The sequence below is a fragment of the Dermacentor silvarum genome, chromosome 5, assembly GCF_013339745.2.
Source record: "Dermacentor silvarum isolate Dsil-2018 chromosome 5, BIME_Dsil_1.4, whole genome shotgun sequence".
Classification (NCBI taxonomy): domain Eukaryota; kingdom Metazoa; phylum Arthropoda; class Arachnida; order Ixodida; family Ixodidae; genus Dermacentor; species Dermacentor silvarum.
In genome coordinates, this window is record NC_051158.1 from 138,261,332 (window position 1) to 138,271,601 (window position 10,270).

The 10,270-nt window shown below is 41.5% G+C and overlaps 1 long non-coding RNA gene across 1 annotated transcript; it reads left to right on the top strand.

The window, feature by feature from the left end:
• The first annotated feature begins 673 nt into the window (after positions 1-673).
• LOC125945454 (uncharacterized) lies at positions 674-9,459 on the top strand. The gene is made up of 3 exons (XR_007466900.1): positions 674-778; positions 4,626-4,682; positions 9,325-9,459. It is a non-coding gene; the product is annotated as an uncharacterized LOC125945454 (long non-coding RNA).
• Positions 9,460-10,270: the final 811 nt, after the last annotated feature.

A 10,270-nucleotide genomic window follows, 5' to 3' on the forward strand; every position in this document is an offset into this window, starting at 1 on the left:
TCCCTGAACTCGGAGGTAGAGGACAAGCGCGCAAGCCGAACGTATGACTCGCTCTCGGAGGAGGAAATGGCAGATGCGATACCACGTGACTAGTGCTAACGTCCGATGTTTCGCCTGTCCAAAGATAAGCCGGCGGATGCACCGGTGGGACGACCATTCGTTGAGACGCCAGCATGCTGTGGCCTAGGTTGCCTAGGCTACAATGGAACGTCACCAAGAACGGCGACGCTGTACTTTGATGACGTTTCTGTAAACGCTCTCATCTCGGCGACTGCTCCGACGACAGGTCTCGGAGCGTCTCAGAGCGCTCGACGCGGGAGGAGAGCGATCGAAAAGAACCAGCCGAACGCAAGGCACGCAGCCTCATTCAACCAGCCGAAGACAACGCCGCTCGATAGAGCGCTCTAGAGCGCTCCGAGGTGACCAGTCGAAGATACCATAAGATATAAGACGCGTAATCGTCTGCACACTCACAAAAAGCGCATTTTTTGACAATTTCCCGTGAAGAAATGGAAATTAGTGCTATTTAGACGGTATTGGCAAACTGTCAACCCCCCCTGGCAGAGATCCTGGGTACGCTACTTGTGTAATTGTATATAAAAATGTTTGTGCTTTGCTTTCGATGACCGGTCAGAAAGTAACTGATATCAGTATTTCATTTGCAGGTGTTGCACCAGTGAAGGATGTCTGTGTGCCGCCTTGCATTCAGTTTCTCAGCCATGGGGGCCTGCTTGCAACACCAGTGGAAAAGCAGTCTTGCATTGTGCTATTTGTTCTGGTAAGCTGGACCATTCTATGGTATATCAGTCATGCATATGCAGTCCTAATGGACATTGACTGCAAATGTTGTTGGAATGACAATGCCTATACAAGTATAATAATTGTTGCAGATGCATCCAAAAGATAAATGATGTTTTGTTTTTCCTGGGGCAACCAATTGGTTCAGCATGAGGACGTTGACTTAAAAGTGGTATTGTTTCAGACTTGTCTAGGATGCACATGAGTGGTGTTCAAAAAACACTAATAGCACCGGAATTCGGAATTTGAGGCAACAGATAAAACACGCACCAATAAGTTAATTCTTTGTCCAGTTTGCCTCTATGAGTATGCAAAAACACCTGCATACTGACCTCTAACACTGTCATGCATGGGCCCCATGGTAACGAAGTGTAGCCACAGTTAAGCTCACTGTTAGCCATTGTTCAGCTTACTATAATAGGTGAAGATGCCTCGACGGATTTGCGTGAGACATTGGAAAGTGTCATAACAAGGTAAAATATAGCCTGAGCACGCAGCTGTGTCACGTGGTCAGGTGACCGAAATATATGAATATTTTGAAGGGAATGAACAGCACTACTGCCAGAACAAAGTGAAGGCAACGGGCACAGCAACATATTCCCTTTATCCTGTCTATGGCACAATTCAGTTCCTTCCTAAACATGCACCAGTTCAGTTCAGAACGCTCTCGCAGTTCATCTGAATACCTCAATTTGTCTAGAAGATTAAGTGATTACACACTAGCATATGTGGGGGCTAGTCTGCGAATTTTGTATGTTTTGAATATGTGCCATGAGGATTCTTCTTTGCTCAAAACTTGATATACAACTGCACAAAGCAGCATCGATAGCTATGTTGCTTCCCCATCTTGTATCGAGGGTCTGTGAGTGTTTCGTCCTGTTTGTCCTACATAATTGCTGCTGCAGGGCAGTAGGATGTTGTAAACAGCACCAACTGCACTTCCTATGACCACCAGCACATACTTCTTGATGCAAACTTCACGTCTTGGCCTGGTCCGGTTGACATTTTTGTACCTGCCCAGTTTGTTTGGCCCTGAAAATAAAAATGTAGTTCCAACTGTCCCCAGCAATTTGCTTGAATTGACAGCTTCCTTTGTGTACATATTGTATAGCAGTGGTAGGCCTTGGCTTCCTTGAAGTACTCCGACTGGAGACTTCACCTATGTTCAGCTCCGTTAAATGCTTCTTGGCAACGCATGCCGAAAGGCAGTGCGAACACACTGTTAAAAGCAACCGTACTTGGGTCTGGAAGCTCCCCTCCACTTCGTGGTGGTGCCAAGAATGCTCCCTTGTGTTCCTGTAGCAACAACACGCTTCAGTGTTCAAGTGCGATAATAGGAAAGGCCAAGACACTTTTGAGTGTGGATCATAGATCCAGCACGATGCTCACCACAGAAAACCTTCACGCTAGATATTGGAGCTTGCTTTCCAGCAGTTTTACTTCCATGAGCACACCTGGCACTGTGGAGGAGACATTAAAAAAAAATGGCTGAACTCCTTGAGTAGCCTTGCTTGGCAACTTCTCACATACAAAAACACTGTCAGGTAACTGTAAAACACTAGCTATTCTGGGCACCAGTGTAGTAAAGTTATTTTGCTTCATTAGCAACTTTCTCCTCTATATTAGGTGAAGTAAGGCTACTAAATGGGTTGAGTGATTTTTTTTCTGTCTTCTCAGCAGTGCTAGATGAGTTCACGTACGGAGAAAAACTACCATTAGACAGTGATCTTCGATTTCTCGACCGCAGGGTTTTCTTTGGTTAGTGATATGTGTGCTGGAGCTATACCCAATGTTTGGAGGAGGCTATTCTGCCTTCCGCGTCGGCACACTCTTTGGCTGTGAAGCTCATCACAGGAACACCAAAAGGTGTCCCTAAGAAATCGAGGCATCACCATGTGGAGGAGAGCTTCTGAACTCATGTCTAACATTTGCTTGCAGTGTGGTGGCCACTGTTATATCATATTCACAAGGTCAGTCATAGTCTCAAATAGACTGTTGGGAAAGCTGGAACTTTCCTTTTATTTTTCACGTCGAGCAATCGGGGTACATTGTGCGAAAAGTTGACTCGGATCGAGCCTTGACGCAAAGTGTAGCGAAAGGCAGAACAGCAGTTCATCAACTGTGCGGTTGTTTACATTATCCCGCTATCCTGCAGCTGCAACTACGCAGGACACACAGGCCTAGTATATATAGATGTTTGTAAACAAAATTCTTTGCCTGCGTTCGTGTTGTCTAGCCTTCTCCTGTCTTTTCGTGCTGTCCCCAAGTTATCCCATAGGTACACTCTTGCATAACTTGCAATTATAAGATTCATGCTTGAGAATATAATCGGAAACTGTGCCATATGGATGACATTATTTATTACACGTGTTGGTGTTAAAGAAAGTAAGTGGCTGTGCAGTCTGCGTAGGGCTTCAGATCTGCTTGTTATAGCTATTCTTAAGTTGCTTCCAAAACTTGAGATACAACGATTCAAGCTATGTCTGTGAAAACACTGCATCATGTTACAAGGAAATGTTAGAACACTCATAGGAAATAGCTCGGTATTGCGAGAGGTTGTAGAAATTTGCTTTCTACAGCATTTTATAAAGATGTTTTTTAACTCCCGCATCTATCGTGTTGTCTCATCACAAAACTGTAAACAAATATGAGTATTATGCCTTGAGTTTTAGTAAAGATTACTCTAATATGATTAATCCTTTCAGACGCTATGCACGCAATTCAATACACCAAGATAGTGTCTTAATAGCAATAGCATTGATTAAAGTAAGGATATTTAAAATGTGTCCCATACATCTTGAAACTCTTCTGATTAAAATAGTGCTGCAAGATTGAATTACACAGGCAAATTGTTTTAGTAAAGTAAGTATGAAGGTAGATGGTTGGGTTCTTTGCTTGGTATATGTCACTTCTTTCATCGTTTTTCACAGTGTGTTGCACCAGTCATAATTTTTGAGTGGCTGGATAGGTGCTGTTCAAGCCTGGTAGACATGAAATAGTTGATGTTTGCAAATCTCATGTACTTGCACTGAGGTTTTGCATGGAGTGCACATTCTATAAACTTCACAAACTCACTAAAGAACTGAAAACTCTTAATCTATTGTGCATCCGTAAGCATTTTATGAATCTGAAAATGTAAAAAATGCGGTGAAGCTAAGTTTTCAATCAACACAACTGATTGGCATGTGAAAGGGTTAAGGTAAGACGCTCCTTAAAATAATTTCTCGAAACATCGCAACATAGCACCTGAGGGTCTCCCACCTTAACCTCTTACTACTGTTTTGCTAATCACAATATTGACTGAATGCAATATTTTTCTGACCAGTCTTTCGTGTAATGTAAAGAAAATTAACACGCCTAGTCTTACATGAAGATAAATTTGAAATCACTTATTTATTGCACTCACTTGGCAGCAGTTCGGAACTGTTCTTTATCAATATAGTACTTGTGATTCACCTTTGTATTGCTGAGTACAGGTAGAGATATGGTTAGTTGTTTAATAAAAAGGATCCCTAATTTTCTACTTTCTGATTGTAGCTTAGACCGTCACTTGTACTTCACAACGAGGGGACTGCGGTAGCTAGGATATATAGTTTTCCTGAGAATTTTCATAGATGCAGTTTTTATTCTGTCTACTAGCATGTTTGTATTACAGCATGAATTTCATAGATTAGAGGCTCCATGAAGGTACATTCTGTCGTTGAATGTCTATGAGATGGTTAAGCAAGTTGACTGTATCTAGTTACAACTCCTCATGTTCTGTGGCAGTTACATTTGCGTGGTTTAGTGCTGTCAGTGTAAGCTTAACATTTCTTTCCTTTTCCCAGGAAGGACACAAGCATTGAGGAGCCATTTGACCTGCCACTACACTGATATTGTATTTGGTAGGTTCTATTACAGGTTTTCTTTCATGTAGTAGTACCTGCTATAATTGTGCATAATGTGTTCAGACCCTTAGTCAGCAGGCTGTTTGACAACAGGTATTTACAAATGAAGAACTAACAAGATTTTCAAGGTCATTAGTGATACAATTGTTGCACACTGCTGAATTTTCCCGCAAATTAAATTATGAGCCATCCAGCAACTGCTGCTCTCCTGCCTTAATGCACAAACCTTCAAATACTGTTACCCCTATCTCACAAGTGTACAGAAGGTGCAGATGACTGTTCACAGCGACAAGGTCATAATTTTTACTTACATGCAAAAGTGAGTCGAACGTCAGGTACACATTTGAACTTTTCCAAAACAAGTTCGTCATCATAGTGCACAAATGCACATGTAACTTACCGCAATAAAAGTACACGGGCACAAGAAAGGGAGACAGACAAGCGCTTCGTGACTCAGAAGTGCGTGACATAAGTGTTCCGACCAATTATTATTCCCTAAATTTTCTTCTACTGATCCAGGACTCCTGTGACTGCTTGCCTTAGGCTACATACACTGTTGCCTTCTTGCCCTAGAAAACATAACTAGTGCCTTCTTGCAGCCCTTTAAACTGGCAACATCTTCACCACCGACAGTAGAGCATGTTCAGATAAATTCAACTAGACATGCCTGGTCACCACTTAATTTTGGTGAACAAATTTTATTTGGTGCCCAAGCCTGACGACAATGAAATCAATGGTATCTTCTATTTTGTTGTAGCGTAAGCTGAATGACAGGGACAACAGAAAAGCAAATTCGACGCACAGCCAGCGTTAACGTTCAACAACAGATTCGTTTCCAGTTCTCGTCACTATATATACCCTCAAAACATCATACAAAACGTGTAAAAAATCGGTAAACATGAACTAAAAAAAACAGGAACCACACGCATGCAGTTTTTTAGGCACACAGATTGACAGACATATACACGTTTAACGCGAACAAAGATCGCATCATCTTTCACCTGCTTCTACTCATGATAACTGTTTTTTTTAAATCTAGGTTTGCACTTGCATCTTTGGCAATGGAGGGAAAGAAAACCGTCAGCAGCCAGGTATTTAATTTGTTATTGTGTTCTCGTAGCCTGTCATTTATACATCTACCAGTTTAACCAATGTAGGACCATCTACACTCAAAGGAATGTCGTATACAATACACGTGATGCAATCAATGAATTTGTTTTTATGTTCCTTTTCGCATGCAGTATCCGCAATTCTTTCTGGCCTTGTCTTCTTACACTGGCTCCCCAATTTATTAGGAGCTGGAAAAACAATGTTGATGTCACACCTTCCAGTAGTCTTTATTCTGTGGGAGAAACTATGTATAAAGGGGATGACAGCAACCTTTCTTTTCTTTATGTCGGTGTTTGTACCATCCACTTGCTCGGAACCTTTTTCCACTTCGCTCGGGTAACCAGCGCCGCTTAAATGTGAGACTTGCCATCCGAAGCTATTGTGCATTAGGTGCTGGCTGGCTTCTACAGCGCTTCACTGAAACACACTTTCGTGATTCCCCTCTTCGCAAGTTTTGTATGCGTGGAATGAAATGGTAAAAGGGGCTTACTTGCCCTAGCTTCTTAACACCAGCAGGTTTTGTTATCGGTGAGCACAAAATTAATGTCAAGGAATCTAATCTTCCCGCAACATGGCTATCCTGCACCTAATGCACGATAGCTTCGAATGGCGAGTCTCACGTTTAAGCGGCTTTAGTTACTCGAGCCACGTGCTCGTGTCAGTCGCAGTAGGACTGCTTAAAAAGGCACAGCAAAAAGGTTCCGAGCAGGTACATCGTACAAGTACCGACAAAGAAAAAGATTGCTGCCATCCCCTACATACATAGTTTCTCCCACAGCTTAAAGATTGCTGGAAGGAGTGACATCAATGTTGTTTTTTCGACGCCTAATAAATTTATGAGGAAGTCAAGGCCAGAAAAAATTTGAGATACTGCATGCGAGAAGGAACATAAAAGCGAATTCATTGATTATATCGTGTGTGTTGTATACCGCATTCCTCTTGGGTGTGGAGGGTCCTACATTGGTCAAACTGGTAGATGTATAAATAACAGGCTATGAGAACACAATAACAAATTAAATACCCTGGCTGCTGACAGTTTTCTTGTTCTTCATTGCCAAAGATGCAAGAGCAAACCTAGATTCAAAAAAGCAGTTATCATGAACAGAAGCAGGTGCAAGATGATGTGCTTAACTATAGACACTAGAAACATATCAACATTTGTTGACGCATGCATCAGTAAGCCTTCAATTTCATTATCCTCGAAAGAGCTTGTACATCTTTGTTCGTGTTAAACGTGTACATGTCTCAATCTCTGTGGCTAAAAAAACTGCATGCGTGTGGTTCCAGGTTTTCTTTAGTTCATGTTTACCGAGCCTTTACACATATTATGTTGTATGACGTTTTGAGGGTATATATAGTGACGAGAACGGGAAATAAATCTGTTCTTGGAAGATAACACTGTGTGCATGCCAAATGTGCCTTTCTGTTGTACCTGTTGTTCAGCCTTGCGCTACAACAAAAGAAAAGATGCCATACAAACAAGCCCCCACAGCTACCCTCATCGTTAGTTTCGCAAGAAAAAGAATTGTCTTTGAAAATACAATATAGAAGCATCTGTTCAATTGGAAGCATTTTTTTGAATTTTGCTGAATCCGCATTTTGAATTATCCCAAAGAAAAAGTGTGGCTATGGCTCTAAGAATATTTTGGCACAGACTGCAGGCAAATAGCATGAATTCCAACTAATTACCACGGAGTATCCCTGCTACGATATGAAGAAGTAAACCTTTGAAAACACAACGTTGCACATATGTGTGTTTTTATCTGCATCTATTAGCAGCATGGAATTTGGCCATCCTGTTGCCATTAAAGTCCCAGACATTTGGGGCAAATTGCTCTGCCCTAGTTGACTTACAAAATCCACGAGGAGCGCTCATATTTGGGTATTGCTTTAGTTTCAGCTTTACTTTAAGATTTCTTTAGGAGAGGCGGGATTCTTAAAAAATTCTTAAATTAAGCACGTCACGGAAGTAATGCTGTCTGGAAGGACATGTTGCATAATTTGTTTCGTTGTGGGGTTGCCAGTCATGGAATGGACAGAATAAACGGTGTACTGCATGTAGCTGCCACATATGGGGTCCATGTGTACTTGTTGCAGGTTCCTTTACGTCGCGAAAGTGTTACAGGTTGCTTCGAAAAGCACAGACTGACAAAACGGCAAATTTTTGGGTGAACACAGCGCATAATTATAACTTTTTAAGGAGATGGAGATAGTATGTTGACGCACTAACGAACATAACTTTCAGTTATCATTGCTTAAGTAAAAAGTATATTGCACATTGCTATTTTCGTGACAAAACAAACCAAACCTGAAAGAGGCTAAAAGGCGCGCATGTTGTGGTGCAAGGCATGCTTTCTTCACATTGTTACTAATTTATAAGCTTGTCATCTGGACAGTACCTCTGGCTTGGTTGTTTTGCATCGGAATGGTACAACATGAGTGGTTTGAGCTCGTTTCAAGAGTGCTTCATTGTTTTTGGAAAACAGTGGAATCTGCAAGGTTTTCTGTTAGGGCAGTGAAGGTTGAAAGCCGTGGTCCGCAGTATGTGGTCGTGGTAGCTCTACCTACATGCAGAAAATGTAATCTCTGAATGCCAATGTGCACGTGAGAGCTTTGCCTGTTCCAAGTGAGCCATCAAATGACTTGGGGAGGTTTCATCTGAAGCTTTTCATGTTATAAGGCTAGGAACATATACCAACAAGGCAGAGTATGACATTTTTTATGACCCATTTGTTTTGACCAGAGCGCTGGTAATTATATTTGTGACTTGGAAATCATTTATTGTTGATGTATCTGACTAAAAACGGTGATTATGGTGGTACAGTAAACCTTGTTACAAGAGACACTCAAGAGACCCGGGAAACATGTCGCTTGTGACCAAGGTCTCTTGTAACCAAAAATTCTAAAAATACTGAGGAGTCGGACTAGACCACTTTATTATACATCAGCACCAAAGTGTGTTTAAACACATCTTTGATGCGAACAGAGCTGTCTCATGGAAACATGGCAATGGCTCCGGAGTATGACTACCGGCATACAAAGCGAACAGCACCGCAGACGCTGTGACGGAAATCCAACTCAATGGTACTCTGTCGCAGAGTCGGTGTGGGACCGCCACAGCGATTATAGAAGCATAATCGCAGAAAATTCTGTGAAATTGGTAGTCTCAACCATGCGAGGAATGACAGCCGGCTGCGGAATGGAACAAAATCGAGCCAAGGGAATGAAAATTGCAGCACATACCAGTTAGTACGACGTTAGCCGCATTACGTAAGCGTGTCTGGGTTGTGTCTCTTATAAATAGTGAAGAATTTGCTCTAGGGACATAAAAAAGTTGTCCTTAGTAACCGAGTGTCTCTTGTAACCATGTCTCTTGTATGCAATGTTGTTAACATGGCGAACATAGGAAAACCAACCAAACCATTTTCAAATGTCTCTCATAACCGAGTGTCTCTTGTAACAGTGTCTCTTGTAACGAGATTTTACTAATAAAGAGTCTTAATTGATTGGTGTTTTTTTCCCTTTTCAGGCAAAGCAGGAGGCATGTGCAAGCAACTAGTCATTCCGATTCTCAACCAATCCTTCTAGTCAGGCCATTTCTAGTGTCTTATCTTGCAAGTTCTTTTTTTCAGTAAAGCACAATAAACATGCAGTTTCGTTCAGATTCAGGTGGCTTGTTGCTTTTTGGGCACAAATTTGTATGTATGCTTTGTACACGTCATGTACAGAACTCAAATGCAACATGGCAACACTGACACGAAAATGACGCGGTGTAAAAGACACACAGCATGTTGAGCGTGGTGTATGTCCGCTTATGTGCATTGATTTCTGCCCCATTTCAAGCTATATCTGATGCGAGTTAGCCATGTTGTTATGTACAACTTGGTATAACTTATTTCAATGAAACAAACAATTTTCTCATTGTCTGGACATATACACCCGCATCATCATTTACAAAACAAATTTTCAGCTGTTGATACGAAGCAAGATAAAGCTGAACAAGTTCGTACGGATTCATGGTGCCAGGAACGCAAGCATAGAAAACATGGACACAAGAAGAACAAAAAAAAAAGGTGCTTCTGTCTTCCTTTTTGTTCTTTTTGTGTGTTTTATGTGCATACCTTTCCTCGCCACGGTCTATCCGTTTTTAATTAAAAAAGTACGGGGCTCAATTTACAGAATTTCCGTTCTACGGAGCTCACCGTTTTGTATTTGGAAAATACAGACAATTCTGTGATCACAACTACGGAAATCACCATTTTTCATTCGACGGAAATCACAGTTTTCCATTTGACGGAACTCTCCGTTTTCTATTTGACGGAACTCTCCGTTTTTCATTCGACGGAAAAATTTTTTACAGACTGTCCGTTTTACGGAAACTCCGTTTTTCATTTACGGAAAGTGTCCGGCAACTTTTTACCTTCAACTTTCACCGTAAACTGAAGCAATTTTTTTTTACAGTGTATCCATTCTGT